Below are 24,922 nucleotides of genomic sequence, written 5' to 3' on the forward strand. Positions count from 1 at the left end.
AGTTGCTCCATTTTGCATGATTCGACGAGAATTCATAAAACTTTTTTTACACGGATTTTAAAATTTGAACAGAAAACTTTTTTTTACACGGAACGCATCCCCCGTGTAAAAAAGAATCGGGTGTATTGCGATTCGTTCCGTTCACCTTTTTACCATGTTAAAATGATTTTCGAGCTTTTAAGTGCATAATCCATTGCTAATTTATTATATTATTATTCCTCTTTTCTCCTTGGACATCAGGGTTACTGGAAATCGCATCAAGTATCTCGCATTCACTCATACTTTGCGAACGGAATCGGAAACGAACGATAAATGATGCATCCCGAATGAACCGCACAAAATACATCTTCCCAAAGCTGACGAGTGAAACCTGTATGAATATGTTTCGTATTTATTCGTACTGCATTAGCTTCGGGTTTGATTCATCACCATGTGGTGAGTGACTCCGGCGTGTGTAAAAGTGTTGTACTGTACTGCTTTTGCATCGGCCTCGATTTATCTCCAGCAGAATTTGGATATTTGCGATCGGATGCGATGATGAATGGCGATGAGTGGTGATGATGATAGAAAAATTGAATCATGGCAGTCCGCTGGCAAACATTGCAACGGACAGCAAGCGATGCGGGTGGAGTATAATATACCTACCTAGGTATGGGAGGCATGGAGTGAGGTTCAAATGATATCGCTGCTCGTCGTAGTTTACCATAGATTACTGATAGCATGACAAATTGAGCATTATTTAACTATTGCTATATGCCTACGTGTTTATGTAAGTTTCTATTGATATTGTTATGCGGATATATTTAATACTGGTAAACATGGCTTAGCATTTCTTATGAAGAACAAAAACAGAGTGTGCTATGCATCATCTTACCACATTGGTTTATGTGATTAGCACTGTTCAAAGAATTTATTCATTATAATGCATTGAAGATGTTATGAATTGGGGTAAAGCATTGCCCAAGATTTCAACGTGATAGCAAAAATGCATGTTCCAATAGGTTTTCGATATGTCGGCATCAAACGGAAGTCTTAGATTTCTAAAATAGGGCGCGGAGTGCTTCTTCCAATTTGTCTTCAGGGAACCTGTACTAAAACGGTGGTGCTATTTGAAAGAGATGGCGCCACAACATTTAAAGTATAATTAGTTTCCTTGTTTGGACAAATCACCCATTCTCACCATGCGTAGTTCTCACCAACTACGCATCTCATCAATATAAAATACGGTTAAAAAATGCTTAGAATATTTAATAGGTTTCAGTTCAAAACAATAAAAGAGCTTTCATTATGTCTCCATACTAAACTCTAGTTATTTACTTTAAATTTCTTCAAGGCTGTTCTCCACCTCGTGTAGAAGGAACATAGAAAATCTACTATTATTGAACAGCAGATACAGCTAGTGTTTATGCTGAAGCTGAACCACATTGATACAAATACGCAACAACATAACACCATCTGTCACCTGGTAATGTATATTTGCAGTTATACCATCATGTGTAGTAGGCCTCAGCAGAATTTTTACTAGAATGCAACTTACGACGTTCTATAGTGACAGTCTTATGAGACATTCAATGACCTCAAAGACTTTTTTACTCAAGTCAAATATCTGTAGCGAACCAACATGTATTCCTCAAATAACTTAACCTGCATTCAACAAAATGATTTCCGCTCATTTTTTGAGGCGGAACAGGACAATCCATTTGGTTTGTAAGAACAGATAAGAACCATTATTATGGAAGTAAGTTTAGTCTGCAATTCAATAATTTAACGGCGCTAGTGTATATGCACTGATGGAGCTAGGGCGTGATGGGGCACGTGACCCACCAAATTGAATGTTTATTCTGAAATTTAATTATATACGCAATTTTGATAATATTTCCGAAGGAATGTCTTAAAAAATTTAAAAAAAATCTTCAAATTATTTTCTGAAGAAATTCCAGTAATTTCCAAGAAATTTCTGGAACAATTCATCAAGAAGTTTTCTGGAGTTTCACCAAATACAAATACTAAATTAATTGAAAGAATTCAAAAGCATTTATAAAGAAATTTTAGAAAGGATTCCTAAATAAATTTTCATCGAAACTCCTGTACTGCCCCACTCACATAACAATAAAATTTCACTTTTCATCACTTTTGAGTAAACCCAACCCGGGCAAAGCCAAGAACAGAATAATAAAACATGATGTGGACTTAATTGATATGAGAGATAAAAGAACAGGCAAATATATCAAAAAATTACACCGAAATATCATTAAAATATCAACATATGCTATGAATAAGAACCTATAAGAACTAATGGCACATGATATTGATCACTTATTACAAATAGCATAACTTGGTCTTCTCATGATTTTTTTGGTGTAAAATATTGATATTATCGTCTGATCTTTTATCTCTCATATCCATCATGTCCATATCTTATTGTGCTATCCTATCAACATTTGATATTATTGAACTATTATCGTCTACTCGGGAATGGATAGTGTTGATCTTGTATGTCCAAAAATACAAAGTCATGTGCGTTCAATATTGAAGTACTCGCATAATAGTTCCATGAAGAATTTGCACAACCTGACTGCACAGAACCAAACACTGTTTAACCCTAACTAAATTATTTCACGGTAATCTATCGAATGATGAATTACTCAGCAAAATTTTAATAACATCTAATGTAAAACATCATAATTAGAATTTTTGAAACTTTATATGAAACATGCGATTTGAAACATCAATGGCTTATTATATCTGTATGCGACAAAAACGGCACGACACTGGCCTTTTATGGGGGAAGTATATTAATTTCATAGGAATTTCTTATCGAATTGCAATATTTTACAAAGATATTTCCGAATTTTTTGAAGGATTTTTTAAAGAAATTACCAAAAGAAGTTTCAAAGAAAATCGTAAAGAAATTTTTAAAGTAAATTCCGGAATTTCCAAAGTTATCGTAGACATCACGGAGGGCTTTCCCTGTAGGAGTTTTTATAGAATTCTTGGAGAAAATTAAAAATGTAGAGAAATCCTTCGTCGAAAACATTCAATATTTGGCAGCCACCTAGCTTTGGACGGCGGAACTAAGCATGACATAAGAGCACGGATCAAGAAGACATCAATCAGATTAGCCAAAAAATAAATTTAAAATATTTCCGAATCTAAAGTGAAATCTGTATTTTTATACGCCAGTGAGACTTGATGTGTATTGAAGTTACTGGTGCCCCACCATTACCATTACCAGAACTCTGGCTCCGCCAATGTGTATAGGGTAAATGGGGTAAATGATGTATAGAGCAAATGATGTACAATCAATTAGCAATCTAGAAATTTTGTTCGAGCCTCCATGTCTGTTCTCTGTGTTATAAGGTACCAAGAAGGATGAGAATGGGTCACTGTTTCGGCTACATAAAATTGAAGATTAGATTTAGTGTATCTGAGAACAAGAAAACTGAATTATAAGAGACCTTTTTGAACAATTTTTTCCGACCTCCAGACTGTCAGCGAGGACGCTGGCTCATTCTCACCCCAGACCCATTGTCACCCCCGACGACGGTATGCATTAATCCAATTTTTCCATGATACTTATTCTCGGAGTCGAGTGAGTAAGTTTAAAAAAATAAAAAATCACAAATATGAAATTCGGAACAAAAAATTCACACGTATACTATCAGTGATGAACTTTATAATTATTTAAAAATCACTTTAATAAAGAATAAAAAAAATCTAGTAGCTATATTTCATATCTAGTAACACTCCAGATGAATTTAAGCCATAAAAATTGAAATGTCAATGTCAATTTTTTTACAAATAGGTCGTAAGTTTCGAGTCAAAGAAGGGTTTTCAGTTGTAATTCGTTAAAAAAAACGACAAAGATATACTTTTTCCCATTGGTATTAATTATTTTGGTATCTCCTGTGTTAGATTATAAGGTGTTTAGCGTGAAAAATGCGATGCTTTTCTTGTATATATATTTAATTTTTGGATTTTCGACGAAATTGCGTTTTTTTTAGTTTTGTATTCTTTGTGACAAATATTTTCACATTATATTTCGAGTGGAAAATTAGTAGGAATGCAACTAAAAGCACCCGTTACGAAATTTCACGATATTCAGCAGCTAAATGGAGCAAGAATGTATGTAAACAACCGTAAAGTCTTGTGAAGTCTAGCGCATTTGTGCGCTTTCATGCAGCATGGAAAGCAAAAATCTAAGAGCGGGAAATGTTTGACAACCACGGAACTGCAAAATAATTTTGTTTATGGGAGTGATTTCATAATATCCTTCGACTCGCTTGAGCGCAGAAAAGCGGCTCTATCCGCAGCACCCAGCGTAAAACCTAATTTATCTTTTATTTATTTTATTGTAGCCGATATTGCGCTTGCAAGGCAGTGGCAAATATATTGCCACAAATTTTCCAATGTTTCTGAACTGTTTAATGTATAACAAACATTTATTCGAGTTTAATACCATGTAAACATTGCGTCTTATTGTTGTTTTTGTTAATTTATTGTTTAGATTCGTCTGCCTTTCAAAGAGTAAAATCGTATAAGTTTCGACCCCATTACACTGTGCCAGCAAAGTACTCTTTAATGGGTAAAATAGTACCCATTATGAAGTTAAATAGTTCAACTCATTAAAAGAGTAAACAGCGTTTACTCATTAATGAGTAAACCACTCATACGTCAAACCAGCGAGTAATTTTTACGCATTATTTTTAAAAAGCTTTGCAGGAAAATGTGTAAAAATCACTCGTTTTTTCAGAAAAAAAAAACATTTGCTGACATACACTGTGAATCTACAATACCCATTAAAGAGTGAAAAGGACCCATTATTTACTGATATATGGAACTGTCAAAATAATAGGTACTTTTATTTTTTGATAATGTGTATTTTTCCTCCATTCCGAAGTTTATAGTTACTATAGTATACCCATTAATGGGTGAAAATAAACTTGATCACATTGTTGATAGAAAAACATAATGGGAAGAGGGAGAATTTGAGAGATTTAGTTGTGAGTATTATTATCGTTTTAATTAAACTTTATAATAAAATTAACTACAAACTGTCTGCTAACAGCTCATGGAAACATTGGACAATTTGCAACCACAGGAAAACAAAGACGAAGCAGATCGCCATCAATTCGGAATGCCGCCGTATAAGTGGAATCGTCGGTTGAAACTACGCTGGCCCAGATTTCCGGAAAGAATGGAACTCAGCATGTTGATAAAAACCTACTAAAAACTATCGAAGGAACCGGTCTGTTCGTGTGTATCCGTAGCAGGAACCAATAATCAAATTTGGTTATATATCCGTAGTTCCCCCAGAGTACGACGGGATGGCAAAAGTTTTGATCAAACGATAGAAAACACAATTCCTAGTACGTTATGGCGTATTTTGTTTATTTTTATAGTGTGCATACCCTGGTGTATATAATATATTATGTTTACATTTGAATAAAAACTATGCGAATAACATGCCCACCGCTCAATTATTAAATTATGCATTTTATTATGTCAGCGAATGTTTTTTTTTCTGAAAAAACGAGTGATTTTTACACATTTTCCTGCAAAGCTTTTTAAAAATAATGCGTAAAAATTACTCGCTGGTTTGACGTATGAGTGGTTTACTCATTAATGAGTAAACGCTGTTTACTCTTTTAATGAGTTGAACTATTTAACTTCATAATGGGTACTATTTTACCCATTAAAGAGTACTTTGCTGGCACAGTGTAATAAAATGCATAATTTAATAATTGAGCGGTGGGCATGTTAATCGCACACTCAACCGATTATGCACGTACATTTCACCTGAAAATTCAGGTAGACTATCGAAAACTCCAAACAGATACGAATCACGTGATAAACGTACAATTCACCGGTATGAGGTTGAATCACACCAAAACATCAGGTAAAAGTTACGTGAATTTTTAGTAAGTTTTACTGGCGACCGGTAAGAAAATTATGATGTTTTCAAATATTCTTGATGGCGGCATCCCGCAGCTCCCAAAATATTTCCTCTAGGTAAGTTTTTATTAATTATAAAAGTGAGAAAAAGAAACTAAATTGTGATGCTTAATTTCAGCCCAAACAAGAAAACGAGATTTCAACTTCGAGTTTAAACTTTGATTGGAAAATCTTCCTAAAAGCGCTAGCCGACTGGAAAATCAATAGAATATTCCAAACTTGGGACATCCTGATGGAGGTGTAACGTAAGTATGCTGCAGGCTTCATCATAAATAATTGATAAATTATCTATTTTGTTCCCGCATTTTTTAAGAAATCAGATAAATATGACAACAATTGAGGAGAGGACATTGCTGTTTGTGCAGGCAGAATAGAACTTATACAGTGAAACGTTATGCACAATAATGTAAAGGAATAAACCTTTTTAAAAATGTTACCTTTCATGTTGCGTTTTATTACAAAATTATCTATAATCCGGGTAAAATACTTTGAAATAAATGAAATAAATTTCTCTAGATTTCACCGAAAAATCCAGTGAAGTTCAAATGCAAATCAGGTAAATGTTACGTGAATTTATTTTTGCTGTCATGGGAATGTTTTGGTAAAGGCTACGTGAAAATCAGGTAAATCCCACCTGCGTCCAGTAAAGTGACATTGAGTTTCAGATTCACGTAGAATTCACCTGAAAAGTAAGGTGGAAAATATCTACGTGTCTTTTCAGGTAAATGCTACGTGAAAATTATTTGCAGTGCATAGTTTTTATTCAAATGTAAACATAATATATTATATACACCAGGGTATGCACACTATAAAAATAAACGAAATACGCCATAACGTACTAGGAATTGTGTTTTCTATCGTTTGATCAAAACTTTTGCCATCCCGTCGTACTCTGGGGGAACTACGGACAGGAACCAATAACCAAATTTGATTATTGGTTCCTGCTACGGATACACACGAACAGACCGGTTCCTTCGATAGTTTTTAGTAGGATTTTATGAACATGCTGAGTTCCATTCTTTCCGGAAATCTGGGCCAGCGTAGTTTCAACCGACGATTCCACTTATACGGCGGCATTCCGAATTGATGGCGATCTGCTTCGTCTTTGTTTTCCTGTGGTTGCAAATTGTCCATTGTGTCCATGAGCTGTTAGCAGACAGTTTGTAGTTAATTTTATTATAAAAGTTTAATTAAAACGATAATAATACTCACAACTAAATCTCTCGGAATTCTCCTCTTCCCATTATGTTTTTTCTATCAACAATGTGATCAAGTTTATTTTCACCCATTAATGGGTAGTAACTTTAAACTTTGGAATGGAGGAAAAATACTCATTATCAAGAAAATAAAAGTACCCATTATTTTGACAGTTCCATATATCAGTAAATAATGGGTCCTTTTCACTCTTTAATGAGTATTGTCGATTCACAGTGTACGTCGTCGCACATACGCTACCGCTGTCAAGCGGATGCGTCCTTGAACTCATCTTCAACTAAAGGCTCCCCCAGACCTAAGCGATTTCATCGCCGCGACGGCGACAACTAGTCGCCGCGATCCTATCTTTGGTTCGCTGCAGGCAATGTTCTATTTACGCTTCCATACCAACGGCGACAAAATCTCTGTCGCCAAGCGATAGAATCGCGACGCGACTGTCGCGTCGCGTGTGTTTGGGGGAACCTTAAAAGCCCTAGATCTTCCAAATAACTTTAATGAAGACTGTAAGCGTCTATCTTTTATGTTTGAAGCGATATAACAATAATTAACGTCTGAATGTACTAAATACAAAGCTCGTGGGCTCGCGCTTCAAATGTTCCGAAAGGCTAAAGCAGAACCTCTAGGTTTATATCCATAAGAGAATCCTGTGTAACGCTCCCTACAACTTCCAATCATACCCAATCATCATCACTCGCGATGCGTTTTGGCGATCCATCGCTCGTGATGCAATCAACAAGGAATCCGATGAACACTTTATACGCAAAGCAAGAATCCGTGCAGATACGAATAACTGGTGAGTGCCGTTTGCTTCCAATTTGCAGATACTGGTAACTCAGTGATTGGCAAAAGTACGGATGAAAAGGGAAGCCCAAAATGTATGGTTTGGTTCATTGCGTATCGTGTTCTCACGCGTGACGAATACACACGAACAAAAGCTGTGGTATTCATAACCGAGCGGCATCTCAAGCGAAAGATGATGCTATGTAGGAATCAGTAACCCTGCTGGACATTAGAGTAATTAAATTACCAATGTACGTTAAATGTCATAAATTAGCACGTTAGGATTTATTCAAACAACTTGTTCACATTTTTGATTATTAGTTTTCTAAAAATTGGTTTTTAGTCAAATTTGAAATTTGTCGGTAATGTATTAATATTCTACTATGTTGTTAATGTTTGTAATGTTGAAATTGAATTGGAGTAACTGTACCACTTTTGGTCATGTTCCTAATTTGGACAGTTTCTTGCTTAACTCCGAGAATGAAGAAATTTTCGAGGGTTTTATTAGCTCAAACAGGAGATATATTCCCTATGCTTCTTCTCATGTTGAAACTGATCGATAGTTTTTGGAAAATATGCATTTTTCAAGTTTTGCCAAATTAGGTACTAATGTTGCCAAAACCAGTTCAGTTGCCCTACATAATCCTCCGAAAGGTCTAATAAGGATCGAAACGTTGAAGGAAGAAAACATATTTATTTTTTTTTACTAAAAAAATAGAGAATGAATCATAAAAAAGTTCGTCGCTAGCGATCCACTTCATCAAAACTTACTCACAGTTTTATTTTTAAATCCTGCAATCAGGATTTCAAGATTTTACATGTCCCGTTTTGCAAAGGGGTCGTACACTAATTACGTATATATTTTTTCCGGGTTTTTGGAAACAATACCTCCCCCCCATATAAGATTTTTTCAATACACATTATTTTTTGTTTATTTGAAGCGTAAGAAAATAACAGACCCCTCCCCATAAGTGCTTACGTAATAAGTGTACGACCCCAAAAGTGTTTGTCCCGTTTTTTCCTCGATATGATCTGGTTAGTCTACCCCTGAAGGCCCAATTCTGTATTTTAACTTATCTGAACATGCAATCATCCAAACATGCAAGTGACTTCAACGCCATTAAAGCGATGATCCCCTTCCTATTTTGTGACCAAGTAATCTTGGAATTTTCCCAACCAAACTGTGTAACAGGTTAACTGTTCGGTGGGTGATATCTTTTAAAACGTTACACACTCGTCGAACGTTCAAACTAGACTGTTTATTAATTCAAATTCTTAACTTAACTTGAGCTCCCATTTGGAGGTACCTGAAGTCATTATATAAATCACACCGTCGGCACTAGCGTGCGACGGGTAGCATGGGAACAGCTTGCCCTGGGAACAACCATAAAGCGATGACTCTGTAAAACGACACTTCCAAAACGAAGTGCATAAGCATTGCAAAAAGCATCGACTTGATGAGTCGCTGGATTATGGAGTCTAGAATTATATACGGCATGCCGCAAGGAATGCGATTTTATGGAATTGAACTAGGGTCGGTGACATACGTGATACGCATGCTACACCACCACCCTTTACTGAAAAATGATTGAAGATCATTTTTAATTTTGACTTCAAATACCTCTCACAAATTACAATGATTATAATCATTTTCCTTCAGTAAATTTTTCTTTCTTACATTTTAAGCTCATCCCTCCTTTCGAAAAGAATGATTTCACATGGTACAATGGCAATGGCAATATGTTTGTTATGATATTTTGTTGGTAGTTGTTTTCCATAATTCTAACCGATAATGGGTGAATTGCATTCTCAATTTCGTGTGATTCAAAATAAAGGATAAGTTTCATTAGTATTTAAGAATATGCTATCATTTTAATTTTTAAAATATCAATTCGAAAGGTGTGCAATAATAATCTCCACTTTTCAGTGTACATTCCACTAAAAATCTCTATATATATTTTTAAATAATTAAATTGCAGTTGAAATAGTGTTATACAAATAATAATAATGCTTTTGTCCAATATGCTTTGGATTATTTACTGAAGATCGGTAGACATTCATTCAAATACTTTTAGTTTTTCTCTAACGAACCGATAATTTTGTGAAATCTACGTTTTAATATACAAAACCGAGTTTAGGTAAAAGAAATGCTTCTTCATTTGTAACTGCTTCGTACACATGAAGTTGATCAGGCTTCTGTGTTTGAACGTTGCAATGAATAACATTTTCTTGTTTTTAAGAAATGGAACTGGTAATTTAATTAATTTAACGAAAAGGTCTCAATATGAATTTTGCTAAAGCAGTTTTTATTTCTTCTGTATAATTCGTTACGTCTTACGAAATATATAGTAGAAAAATTAATGTTGCATAGAAAAAAAATCATATAATTAAGGACAGATCCAAAATCAATAAAGTATTAAATATATATATTTGAACATTCTTGATTTTTTTTCAACGTTGTCGCTATCCATGGCAAAATTATTATAGCTGATAAACAATTTTTCCTATATTCTATGACGTCCTTCTGCTCTTCATTGAGGCAGGCATCCGGGTAATAATAAAAAAAACTAGCGTGCGCAGACTTATCTGGTCGCTTTTCAAATTAATTTAGGCAACAAGCACTAGAGCTTGGCCATTTCTTCTTCCGGGCATCCGGTATCCTTTTAATCCGGGCATCTGGGGCAATATTTTAAAATTCAATAATAAATAAATACGTGGGTGCAGGCCTGCAAACCCTTTTTTCTATCACTTTTAGCACCCAGGCATTCCTTGCTATGGATTTTAAGCCTTTTCGCATAGCTAAGGAGAATATTATGATTTTGTTTCCTAATTCTAACAACCCTCTGGGGATTTTAAGCCTTTTCGCCCAGGGGTTGAGTAAATAAATAATGAAATGTATTGGTTTTTTAACGAAATTCTGGGGATTTTAAGCCTTTTCGCCCAGTAATTACGTAATAAATAATAAAATGAAATAAATATGTTTGAGCTTACTTTGTAATTTGTTGATATTATTATTTATGTGTTTTTTGTAGTTGACATTATAAAGTTTTTAGCCATTTTATTTGTATTTTGTTTAGTTTTATTTTAGAAATATCTAATCATATCGTATTTTATATTTCTACATTTTATATTCAAATTTTCATTATTCGAGGGTTGTTATTAATGATTTTTAAAAGTTTAAGTTATTTATTTGTTATTGTTGACAAATTATAACAGTTTTGTGTTTGAATTGAGTTCTTCAATTGTTAATTTTGCTTTTGTTTATGAGTTCATTATAATATAATTATTGTGTTGAATTTAAATCTTACTTTTTTTAGTAATATCAGAAATATTTGAAAAAATAGTATGTTGCAAATCTTGATTTTGGAATTTTTATATTTTCTTTATATATTATTATTTATAAGATATTTTTGTTTTAGGTATATTTTATTAAAAATTAAAAACACGGGGAAAAAATCTAAACGTTTTACATCGTAGTAGCAAATCTAAACGTTCAAAATGAAAGTACTATGAGTTCACCTCTATTGATGAAAATGTAAAATATAGCCCGAGAAGGAAAACATGTTTTTTTTATTATTAGAAAGAAGAAACAAAAAATAAGGGTATAACTCAGGAAAATCGACACATACTTTATGGCAAAAATCCATGTATTTTTGAAATATGCATATCATGCGTCGGCACATACTCAATTGTATACAAATTCACACATGGTTACTGTGACCCATATGGATAGTATGTGTGAACACTCATCTACAATGCCTGCGGGGATTTTTGTAAGTGTCGGGATAAATTTATAATGAATACCAAATATTGTGTTTGATTGATCATTTTTTTTTTTTTTTATTGATTGGTAATGATCAATGTTTACGAAAATTGCATTGTTTTTAATTTTGAAGGCAAATTTGAGCCAGATAAATATAGCCATTCACTTTTATACGGTGAATAGTAGGATAGAGGAGAAAGAAACTTGTACGATTAGGTTAAAATCAATTAAGTAATACAGAAAGAATGCAAATAAATGTTTTTTTTTCTTCCTTGGATGATCAAAGTGAAAACTTTTTGCTCGAAGAAAAAAGTAAAATGTTATAGTTGAGTGTACTCTTCATGAAAGTATTTATAAATGGGTACCTAATTTGGCGATGCAAAAAAACTTAACAAAAATGAGATTGCATGAATGGGAATATTGTGCTTACATTTTAGAAAAACACAAAATTACAAAAACTTTTTTTTTGTCATTTTATTTTAAGTTTAACCTGAAACTAAGATGCATAGTTCATTTAAATGATTATTTTCAAATGTATAAACAAATTTAGATAGGCTTAAAACATGTTTTTGAATGGTTTCATGAAGTAATGCTAAGGTGAAAAAATAAAATTAGCAGTTTGATGAGTTACCACATTTTGGAAAAAAATATATATAGGATGAGAAAATATGTTTTTTTTATAGGTCAGTTTTGGACATTAGTTTTAAGTATGCATTAGAAACGGCTTGAGTTAGTTTGCAAATAATTTAAATTTCCTTTCAAGGACAAATTTCCGTCGTATGATACACGTTGTATGTTTGATATTATTCGAAATTTTGGTAATAGAGTTTGCCATGATATTATTTATAAATAATCTAGTCACAAATAAAAAAAAATACAACTGAATTATTAATAAAATATATGAATTAAAATTAAAAAGAATAAAATTAAATTGTATTTTTGCAATTGTCAAATTTCTGACAGCAGAAAGGTGTAAATGCACAACGGAGTCTTTAACTCAAAAGTGTAGTTTAGGATTAGTACGCTTAATTGCAACAAAGTAGATAAATTTATGACAACTTCGTACAAAAAAAAGATATTTGTTTAGAATTGTAAGTAAGTTTTTAGTTACACTGGGATTCTTTTCCAACAAGTTTGATAGCTTTTTTTTCTAAATAAAATCTATTCTTTTTTTTTTGTTAATTTGAATAATTTTGTAATTTCAATTCTTCAATAATATGTTCAGCAATAATATTATAAATAGCAATATATAACAATAATAATGATTTTTTTTTATATAAATTTTTCGCTGAATTCTTCAAATTTATTAGTCTTTTACTGTTTGATTTAATTATTATGTGCATTTGTGGCAATGATCATATTAATTTAAATAAATAAATAGTAAAACTCTAAACTAAACTGCTAAACGTAACCCATACTCGAGTGATTCTACTGTACTTTTGTATTGCGCAATTCGGTTACAACATGAATTTTCTTTATCGTAAACATGTATTTAACGATTTTCTTCGACTGCTTTACGATTTCTTCGATTAAAAACACTTATTTTTATATGCTAAATATTGGATTAACCGTGTTTCTATGCCTTTGTAATTTCATTAAAACGCATAAAAAGATTCACTTCTTCGTAAAATGTAAAAAAAATTAAATTCGTTTTTCGTTGAAGTTTATAAGTGGTTTTTAGTATCATTATTAATTACTTTCTCATTGTGTGCTTTTTTTTGGGTTTTAAACGACCAAATATACGCGCGAACAAAACAATACCGCAGTTAAACAATTAGTATGAAAACCTAATATAAGACGTAAAGTTGTAATTTTGAATCATCAATAAAAATCTACATTTACTCCGAGACTTACAAGAAAAGGGAGAAACTAAACTAGAGCTCATCTATAGAGAAAAATGTCGCATGACAGTTAGAAGATAGCACTATTCAACAGATTATAATTTTATGCGTACATACAAACAACATGTTGTTCATTTTACTCACTTTCTTTTGAAATTAGATAAATTCCGCTATTATCTGGTTACTGCTGCATACTTGCTAAATGTTTTCAGCGAATCCATCCGTGTTGAGTCTTTCGGCGGTTCAAAAGACATTGGGGTACATGCCTTATCCAGGTTATGGTGTTAGATGATTTTGCTGTGTGACAGCACAGCGACGGCGGCATCCGGAGTTAATGTCGATGTCTTTCTTCCTCGATATTGGCACTTTATTCTAAAATCAGCGTAGCTCGACCGGACGGACACCACATTAACCGTGCCGTCGTGAACACGTATGTACTTTTCGCTTCACCTGCGCCAACTGCATGTATTATGTTGCGCGAGTTGTACTGTACTCGATAATTAAATCCACCTGCAGCTCCACTTTTGGTCTCGTGTTTCCAAGCGTTGACTCACGAGGCATTTTGATTGATACATCCCGATCTCCTACTGAGGCGATGATCGTAGGTTTTTGTTATTGTTGCTTCTGATTCAATCTTATAGATCACACGTATCGACTTGGATACAAACTTTGGTTCAATTGCTCTGTTCACTCACGTTCAAATTTCCATTAGCTTTGCAAATAAGTTTTGTCCAACATATAACGTCATTTTTCGTAGCGAATGCACTTGTGTATTCTGTGTGTCCTGCGTCAGCAAATCTCGACCCGAGAAGTAAATTACACACATGGTGTGATAACCGCAATTGGGGACATACCGGGCATCATTTAAATCCATTTTAGCCACTCAACTATGTACATTTTCTTCAGCCGGCCGGTTCCTGCCGGCTCACCAGTCTTTATCACTTTATTAATTGCCGGATTCGGCCACTTGTTCACTGGTCGCCATGTAACAGGTTAACTGTTCGGTGGGTGATATCTTTTAAAACGTTACACACTCGTCGAACGTTCAAACTAGACTGTTTATTAATTCAAATTCTTAACTTAACTTGAGCTCCCATTTGGAGGTACCTGAAGTCATTATATAAATCACACCGTCGGCACTAGCGTGCGACGGGTAGCATGGGAACAGCTTGCCCTGGGAACAACCATAAAGCGATGACTCTGTAAAACGACACTTCCAAAACGAAGTGCATAAGCATTGCAAAAAGCATCGACTTGATGAGTCGCTGGATTATGGAGTCTAGAATTATATACGGCATGCCGCAAGGAATGCGATTTTATGGAATTGAACTAGGGTCGGTGACATACGTGATACGCATGCTACAACTGCAAACGCCAGTAACCAGTTGATTTTAGAGATCGAGAACTACAAATGCAACACATGAGCAAACAAACTTTTTTTTTCTGATTTTGTCATTCAGTGAGTCAATAGTTTCAATGGACTTGGAAATTTGTTGGACAGTTTCTGAGTCGATTGTTAAAAAAAATCTCTGAAATCCACCAAAAGATATAGAAGCTATGAGCGCCTAATATCGTTTCGAATTTGGAAATTTTCGTTTTACATCTTGTATCCAAGCCTTCCCCTAAGATTGGTTTACTACAAAATATAAAATATTTATATGATAAGAGCAGTGAATATATGACTTTTCCGGGACTGTTCTGTTGCGTAGGTGACGTACTTTTCTTTTACAATAATACCCGAAGGTAAACACACTGATCAATGTGTGATGGCTTGAGATGAAGAAAAATACTTATAAAAAAAATCTACCGAAACAAATTTTTTGAGTTTCTGAGAGGTCGTGGAATGGCTTCATGTATTTTTATGTTTCAGTGATGGATGAAATGTGAAATGTACCACCCAAAATAATTAAAAATTTGTTCAAATAAATCTATCTATGCTCAGATTCTTTACTTCAATTTATTTTTACAAAGTGAAATGTGATGAGACAGAGTCCACATTTTTTATTTAGCTACCAACAGCTAAAATTGATGGCAACAAATATTTAGATGCGACGCAACGAGTTATGATTCTTCAAACAGTTTATTTTTCATGATCCAATAATTACGCGTGCGCTACCTGTTCTCGGTGAAAACGTTAATTGATATGTATAATTCAAACCTCAGCTTCGTTTGTGCGCTTCGCAAATTAACATCTAAAAGTGATTGTATGATTCTGGCGTGAAACGCGTGGCCATATGTGTGTTAATATTTATGTGGCTTCAAATAGGTATAGGAATCGCTGGGCACGGTGCCCCGGTAGACCGTTATTATAAAATAAAAATGTCCATCAAAACCAAGTACAGGGCTCGATTCCTGTGGTAATTCTGCACCTCTGGACCAATTTTTAAAAAAATCCCTAGGAGGAATCTCGAGAAATCTTGATTTGAAGTTTTTAATTAGGAAATTTCAAAAGAATCTATATTTTAATTCAATAATATCCCCAAAATACCTTCAAAGCCGTCCAAAAGTGGTCCAAGCTGTTTTCAACCAGTTTGCATTTGGTGCCTTTATTACAATTATGAATTTTTACAACTGATTAACCTCACCAAACTGACTTAGGTATGTTGTTTGTATGGCTTGAAGCCGTCTGAATGCTATGCTACCTCTCGTTCAGAACCATTCATGAATTCACGTGCAGGCTGCAGATTCTTTGTTGAATGCCATTCAAATTAAAGTTTGTATTTTCTTTATTGTATGTATTCACAAATGTATTCGAGCATCTGAAGTAAAGATTGGAGTATGGAAAAAAAATGATGAAAAAACCAACAGCTTAAAGATTTGATTAAAGTAGTGTAGTTGTTTAGCATTATATAACAGGTTAGATCTTCGTCAGATACTGTAACAATTGAATTGACGTAGCTTTATCATATTCTGAGAATTCCCCGCAAAAGGTTCATCGGACTGGTAATGACTTCGAAGATGGGGGTGAGCAAAAGCTACGATTTTCAAGAGTGAGCTCGGCATATAGAATGAGATCTCGAGAACCAAGGAAAAATGCACGATAGAAAGAAAAAAAATTACAAGCTTTGTGCACATTATTTTGGGTTTTCGGTTACGACGCAGATAAAATATTCAATTTTTGAACTTTTATAAACACTTTAATAAAGAAACAAAATGAACCTTTGCTTATCTCCGTCACTACACATCTAGTTCGGAATTGTTAATACGATTTTAAAGTTGCTCGAGAAGTGCCATGTTGAGTAAATTTATGGGTGAACCAAGTACAGATGAGGCATCAACAAATTGCATAGAGTTCACTAGAATCCCGATCTTTCGGATTACGTCATTACTCTGCTTAAACATCAACAATTTTCTAATTAATATTTCAATCAGCAGGTTCTGAATGAATTAATAAAAGTGTACGCAAGATACAGCTCTTTGAAACTCGAGCATGGTTTTGAGGAAGCAATTGATGGCTTTGCTAGCAGCTAGACAAAGCCGCAGCTTCCATTCACGTCAAAGTACCATATCTTGAATTATCATATTTCAGAGTTCTGTAGAGGTACCGGAATAGGTTTTGGCTTACATATCAAACATGCTTTTTCTAGTCCGTTGATTAGAGCTTTGACGAGATTTGGCACCAAAGATCGGTTAATAAGTGCTGTGATCGATTTTAACAGTTTCTAACTACTATTATTCTACACGAACTCTGGTCTTACTTCTCTCCATTATGAACATAAACACTAAATTAAAATTAATTTTTACCTTTCATTTTATTAAACATTGAACGCAACACTTATACTAAACTCGAGCAAGTTAGCCATACAAAAAAATACTTAAGTCAGTTTGGTAAGATAAGTCAGTTGTAAATATTTATAGTTTTAATAACGGCAACGCGTGCTTAGGGCCATTTTTGGCGTTGAGCAAGAGAATGGTGTGTGGCGGTGAAGGATGAAACAAGAGCTCGCCCAGCTCTACGGCGAACCCAGTACCCAGAAGGTAGCTAAAGCTGGAAGAGTACTATGGGCAAGGCATATTTCAAGAATGCCGGACAGCAACCCTGGTGACAGCTGGTGATTACTTCCAACCGGCAGATACAAGAAGAATTGAAGGACATCTTTCTAGGTGGATTTATCAGGGTTTTTGGTGATTATTTTGGATTCTTATATGGATTCTTTTGAAATTTCTTAACTAAAAACTTCAAATCAAGATTTCTCGAGATTCCTCCTAGGGATTTTTTTAAAAATTGGTCCAGAGGTGCAGAATTACCACAGGAATCGAGCCCTGTACTTGGTTTTGATGGACATTTTTATTTTATAATAACGGTCTACCGCGGCACCGTGCTGGGGGCCTCTCATAATCGTCCACTAAACTTGTGTACCGCAAAAAGCGCCCACAGTTTCGAAACGTTTGCAGTTGGTCTTGTCGCAAACTGATTTCAATCACGTGCTCATTAGAGTGGGGCATCATTGTCATTTTTTCAAATCAATGGTTTTTCGATACCATTCGGGGTCTCAAACAGCTGTGCAAAATTTGAGCCCGATTGGTTGATTCCTCGCTTTCCGCATCGCGTTTTAAGTTTGTATGGAAATTAGTATGGGAAAACATATATTTTTGCATTTATGCTTCTAGAGATTTGGAACATTGCCTGCAGTGACCCAACGATAGCATAGCGACGATAAAATCGCTTAGGTCTGGAGGCTCCCCCAGTCACACTCACAAACTGACGGAGTTCGTACGAGCTCGGACGAGTTATTTTTTTATATTTTGTGAAACATGGGTAGCGTGCTCAAAAAAGTGTGTGAAACATGCTTAGAGTACTCATGGAAACTTTGATATGTATGTATTTCCGTCCATCGTCATAGGGGCTAAAACCAACGAAAGCAACATCCAATTGGTAGAGCTCCACTATAGTAAAACGCTTCTCCCGAGCTTACGGTTTGGTATAGATGAGTTTGGCAGAAAAGTGTCTTCCTCTTTCCAACGATATGTTGATCTTTATGATCGGTTGAGAAATGTTTGAGTTATGGCAGTTTTTGTGAGTCAAGAATTGACAAAAATCGAGGGGTCCATTAAAATGATTTCGTGTACAACTAACGAGGGGTTTATCTTTCTAAAGAATTTAACTCGGATTCTTAATATACTCGCCGAAAGCTTTCGAAAGAATATAAATTTAGGGATTTTTAAGAACCTCGTGCAAATAGTGGCCCGGTCTCAGCGAGAATTACTCCTCTGCAAAAGATTAAGAATCGATTCAATCCAACCGAATGTCTCCAATCTTACGAGCTTCTTACCGTAACCTATGAGCTTGCACCTTCGTCTTTTCTTGCCACTCGAGCCCTGTAGCAGCTGGCCGAAGATGAAGCTCGCATTCATCCAATTGCAGCTCCAATCGTGAAGAGGTCATTCTATGTAGATGATTTCATTGGTGTCGCAGACTCTGTTGCTGAAGCTATTGTACTGCGTGAAGATTTGGCCGAGTTGTTAGCCAAAGGATGATTTCCCTTGAGGAAGTGGACTTCTAACAAGAGAGAAGTTCTACAAGGGCTTCCTGTTGATCAGATTGGAACCCGATCGTGTCTATTCGACCCCGAAGAAACGGCGAAAACACTGGGAATCATGTGGGAACCAGAGCACTACCATTTTCGTGTTGGCTTCCAAATCAACCACAACAATTCTTTCCGCAATATCCCGATTATTTGATCCGCTCGGCTTGATTGCAGCGGTCATTGTCCGAGGAAAAATGTTAATCCAGGAGCTGTGGTTGGTATCGTGTTCCTGAAGAAGTTCCCAAACATATCAAACTAAAATGGCACAATTTGTACAAGCAGCTCCATGCGTTATTCAGTTTTTGCATCGATAGATACGCCTTTCAACCATAATCTTTCGTTCAGCTGCATTCCTTGGCACATGCTTCCGAGGCTGCCTACGGTGCAAGTCCCGTGTTGCACTTTCCATACCAAGAATTAAAGCGCCGCTGTAGTTGCATCTCAACTGTACGTCCGGATTGTAGATGTCCTGCAGATGAACATCGACGAATCTTTCTTCAGGTCCGACTCAACGGTGACCCTACAGTGGCTTAGTTTTCCCCCCAGCACATGGGAAACCTTTGTCGCTAATCGTGTGTCTGAAGTTCAAACGGTAACCCATGGATCACGGTGGTGTCACATCTCTGGAATTGAGAACCAGGCCGACCTCGTATCTATAGGAATGGAGGTCAGAACACTCGTAGAAAGCAAATTGTGGAAGCACCGTCCTGAGTGATTAAAACGTCCGAAATCAGAATGGCCGATTCGCACCAGCGATGAAGTCACCGAAGCCGAGATTGAGCGTAAGCGTGTAGTTGTTGCCGTCACAAATATAACGCCGTCGTATAACTCGATATTCGCAAGGTACTCTTCCTTTTCTCGTTTGACGAGAATCGTTGCTTTTTGCCAAAGATTTCTGTACAACGTACGCATCAAGTCCCGCACGCAATCAACCAATGCCAATCCTTGCGAATGCCACTCGCTCTCAGTAGCAGAACTATCCCAAGCCGATAGCTTCCAAGAAGAACTCCGCGACCTAAAAGAAAATCGACAGCTTTCTAAGAAATCATCTCTAAGGTTGCTGAGTCCTTTTATTGACACAGAGGGGGTTCCCAGAGCTGGGGGGCGATTGAAACTATCGGAACAGCCATACATTTCCAAGCACCCAGCCTAGTTCCCAAGTTTCCATCCTTTAGCCAAGCTCATTGTCAAATCCTTCCACCATAAACTAATTCACGGTGGCGGCCATTTGACCCTGTCTGTCATGCGAGAAGAATACTGGCCGATAAATGGAAGACGACTCGTACGAAATATCATCAGAAATTGCTTCCAATGCGCCCGAGTTCCCCTGTCCTCGAATGTTGCACGCCATAGGTAATCTTAAAGCAAACGACGGGATGACGTTTATGATTCTGTTGAAGAAACAGCCTTTGATCCTCTACTCAACTCTCTTTTTTCTTTTGATCAACATAACTATAATAGGGGTATTCACTTAACAGCGTAGGTTGCTGCGTATCTGAATATAGAAATGTTTCACACTCAATCACAAGGGACATATTTCAAATCGCCTATGAAACATTTCCATAAACAGATACGCAGCAACCTACGCCGGTAAGTGAATACCCCTAATGTTTTGTCGCCTACTATTTGTGGTAATTTTAAAATACTTATGAACTATATAAAACATAAATGGAACGTATGTTCGCAAGAACAGACCAACGAATTAATTCTGAAAAATATTTACATTACGCAATAATCAATAGCATCCCATGCCGAATATCAATGAAACAAATCCTAGGTCACGTATAATTTTCACCACTTCCCACCACAAAGCCAACAAATAAAACAATCCTGTGAAACAACGAGCTATAACAACCACATTGTACTCATCCACCAGTATAACTATTCAAACCTTGGTTCGAATGGAAAAGTTTAAATTACAGCCCGACAGCAATACGAGCTTTTGGAAACACAGCGAACAATCTGCACACCGCATAACAAGCTGGTTTCACTGCAAGCAAACACCCAGCACGTACCCATAGCTACCCTAACTAACAATTGTTGTAAAAGCAGCGACACGACGACAACAACCACGAACGACTAGACTCAAACCAACCAACAACCGGATGGTCGGCTAAACTTTCCATTTCCTCCTACACTCTCCGGTACTGTCACCGGTTTGCCCAATGATGCGTTGGGGCTACACCACTATTGCTCACAGGACCTGGCTGCCGACTGGGAAAAACTCCGTCCCGAATGGATTAGATGCCATAAATTATTGAATTGTTCAACGGACGGGTGGCGGCGTCATCGTCATCGTTCGATGTCCGATATGGTCACCAGGAAACCAGTGAGCGTTTGTTGCGAGAAAATTGCAATATCCAGTTTCAAATCGGATGATTTTTATCGTTGCTTCCGGGTTGGGATACTTTTTAAAAATGTAACACGAGCGGCATTACGGTGATCGGCTTCTATGGAGGAAACAAAATCGGATTGGAAATTGTATTCCATTTTCATACAGTTCGATAAGAGATTGAAAAATCGACAGGAACTATGAATTAAAATCATTGCAGATTGATCGAAGCAAATCCGTTTTTAAAATTCCCCAAATTAATTTGTTTGTATCAATTACATATCATTAAAATTAATACTAAAATTATAAATGTAATTCAAACTTTTTTTAACCTATATTAAAGTGTTAATTTAAAAATCGTTCAAAAATATAATAATTTCCTTCTCTTTCTCCTAGAAACACGTATTTGAATGAATCACGAGATTCAATACCGACTTGGAAACTAACTAATGAATAAATAACTGCAAACTAATACAGACAACCTTGAATATGTATAGATGTTCGATAGTTCTAAGTGTATCTCTCAGTTTAAGATCTGCCTTAACCTAGCAGTCAGATGTGCGTGGCCATGGTCATGCTAAAGAGAGTTTGAGTCGCTGTCGCATCATAGTGTCGTTTAACTTGGTTACCACAACATGGCTCACAAACTCCGCAGTAAAGAGCTTCACATAATGTATACGTTTGCGAACGTTTTGACAATTTTTCCATGGGTAAATTGTCAAAACGCACGCAAACGTAGGTATCCATTTTGTTGTGCTCATTTCGCAAATCAGTCCGGAGATGTCAAATATTTTTGATAGATGTCTCATTGGTAAGTTTAATTTGGGTTTAAGTCGGGAAAGAAGATAGACCCTACCCAAGTAACCATTAGCCCTATATTACGTCAAACCGCCATATAGGGCCATTATACAGCTATTTAAAAACTTATAAGCATTAGATTAGCACTATATGGCCGATTTGGCGGAATATAGTGCATATTGGTTACTTGGGTAAGCTGCGAGGTTGGAATGTCCTGGTCAGAGATGGATGTAATTCCAATGAAGAATACAACATTTTCGCCATGGCATACAAGCGAGTATGAGCACCAATAGGGCTGATATTCGATTAGTAGAAACAAATTATCTTGATGTTCTTTCCCCTTCTTCCATCTATGTATGATTCTTTGAAGCACCTGCTGTTGTTTTGGACTGCAGACAAGGTGAGAATATTAAATGTAATATTATGTGGTAATATTCCAATGCAACACTTCAGGGGGGTCCAGTAGCGTAGTAAAAATAGAAACTGTGTGGATTCTGTACAACAGAATACTTCAGTAGATCTCCCGGCACAGTAGTGGTTAAGAACACAGAGTAGTGCCTACCAAATAAAATATATGAATAAAAAAATGCACCTTTTCAGAATTAGATTTGGCAGATGACAGAAATAACTTTTCATAAAGAATTACAAATTTCCCATTGTTAGGTATATAGTTAAAAACATGTCATTTAAAATAGGATAAAAGCATAGAAAAGACATGTTCCACAAAAGAGTTTAGTTTTTTTTTTATATCAAAACAGCAGTTTTTGAATCTATTTTTATATGTACATGTGAATAATTAAAAAAAAATTGCGATGAATAATTGCATCACATTCCTATCACGGCTCTACTCTTTGCTAGACTCACACGAATCAAATATATGCCCTTACTGAAGCAATCCCTCTATATAAAAATGAGTTATTATAACTCAGAGTTTGAGGTACTATAACTCACTAACGGTTGGACCAATTTTCAAGATTTCCTCACTTGTACATACTAAGAGGCAAAAAAATATTGCTCCAATTCGTGTCCTCCGTTTAATGCCAAAATTCGTTGCTAAGGAGTTCTTCCAAAAAGTATTTCGAGAATTCTTCCAAAAAATCTTTCGTAAGTTCTTTCAGGATTTCCTTCAAGGTTTCTGCCAGAAACTCGTTCCGTAATTCTTTCAGGAACTCTTTCTTGAAATCTTGTATGCATTCCTTGGTGATATCTTCCAGAAATTCCTCAGAATAATCCTTCATACATCCCTTCATAATTTGAATTGGAGGAATAATTATTTTGGTAATTCTTCTATCCGGCAGGTACGAGACGGCGTGGAGCGCAGCGAGCGAGATGGGCAGACCAGGTGCAGAACGACTTGGCGAGCGTGGGCGTATCCGAGGATGGAGAGATGCGGCCTCGAACCGTGCATTGTGGCGTCAAATTGTTGATTCAGTGTTATCTGTTTAGATGTTAACTAAATAAATGAATGAAATGAATTCTTCTAGGAATATTTTTGAGCACTCTTCCAGTATCTGCTCTGAAAATTGAACCGGAAATTCCTCCAGAACTTTCTTCAAAACTTCCAGACGGAACATCTGGAGAAATTTCTAGATTAATTTTTGGAGAAACTTCCGGTGGGATTCTTGGTGAAATTCCTGGAAGAACTTCCGGAGCAATTCCTGGAGAACATCCGAAGAAATTCCTGGAGGAACTTCCGGAAAGTTCTTGGAGGAGATTACGGAGGAATTGATGGAGGAACTTCCGGAGAAATAGCTGGAGGAACTTCCGGAGTAATACCTGAAGGAATTTGCTGGGAGAATTCCCCAAAGTAACTTTAGAAGGAATTCCTGGCGAAACTTCCGGAGGAATTACTCAAAGAATTTCCGGATCATGGAACCACTGGATGAAATCTTCGAAGGAAAAGAAAAACTCTTGAATTGATAAGAAAATTATTTTGAGCTTTTTAGTGGAATGTTTTCACCTGTCATAAGACGAGTTTATACAATCCCATTGAATTCCACCACTTAATTGTATCTTGACAGATACGTATTTCGACCTCAAAAGTAAGGCCGTCTTCAGTGTCTCGTACTTGACTCGACTGACGAAGTCGAGTCAAGTACGAGACACTGAAGACGGCCTTACTTTTGAGGTCGAAATACGTATCTGTCAAGATACAATTAAGTGGTGGAATTCAATGGGATTGTATAAACTCGTGTTATGACAGGTGACTCTTGAATTACTGCAATTGTATTACGGATGAATTTGTATACATATTTCAGAAAAAATTACCGAAGGAGAACCTGGGAGAATTACTGCCAAAGATTCCAGGGGTCTAGTGATTTTTTAGTTGAAACTTTTTTAAGTTTTCCTTGTTGGACTCCCCAGTCAACACAAAATCGTATATGATGCAACATAAGATGCTAAAGTGGCGGCACTTGAAGGATTAGGCAATTTCAGATACTATTTTTTATTTTTTTAGTATTTTTTTCTTTCTCGGAGACCCATAGTATTATATACCAATCGACTTAGCTCGACGAATTGAGGTAATGTCTGTTATGTGTGTATGCATGTATGTGTGTGTATGTGTCATTGTGTAAAAAAAATGTAGACACCCCTTCAGGACCGCCCTAGACCCCTAAATATTTTCTCTGGAAATTCGTACTGAAATACCCTCCAATTAAACCCTTTAGATATGTATTATTATTTATGCATTATGTGCGGTACATAAGAG

This window comes from Armigeres subalbatus, chromosome 2 (genome assembly GCF_024139115.2).
Source record: "Armigeres subalbatus isolate Guangzhou_Male chromosome 2, GZ_Asu_2, whole genome shotgun sequence".
Lineage (NCBI taxonomy): Eukaryota > Metazoa > Arthropoda > Insecta > Diptera > Culicidae > Armigeres > Armigeres subalbatus.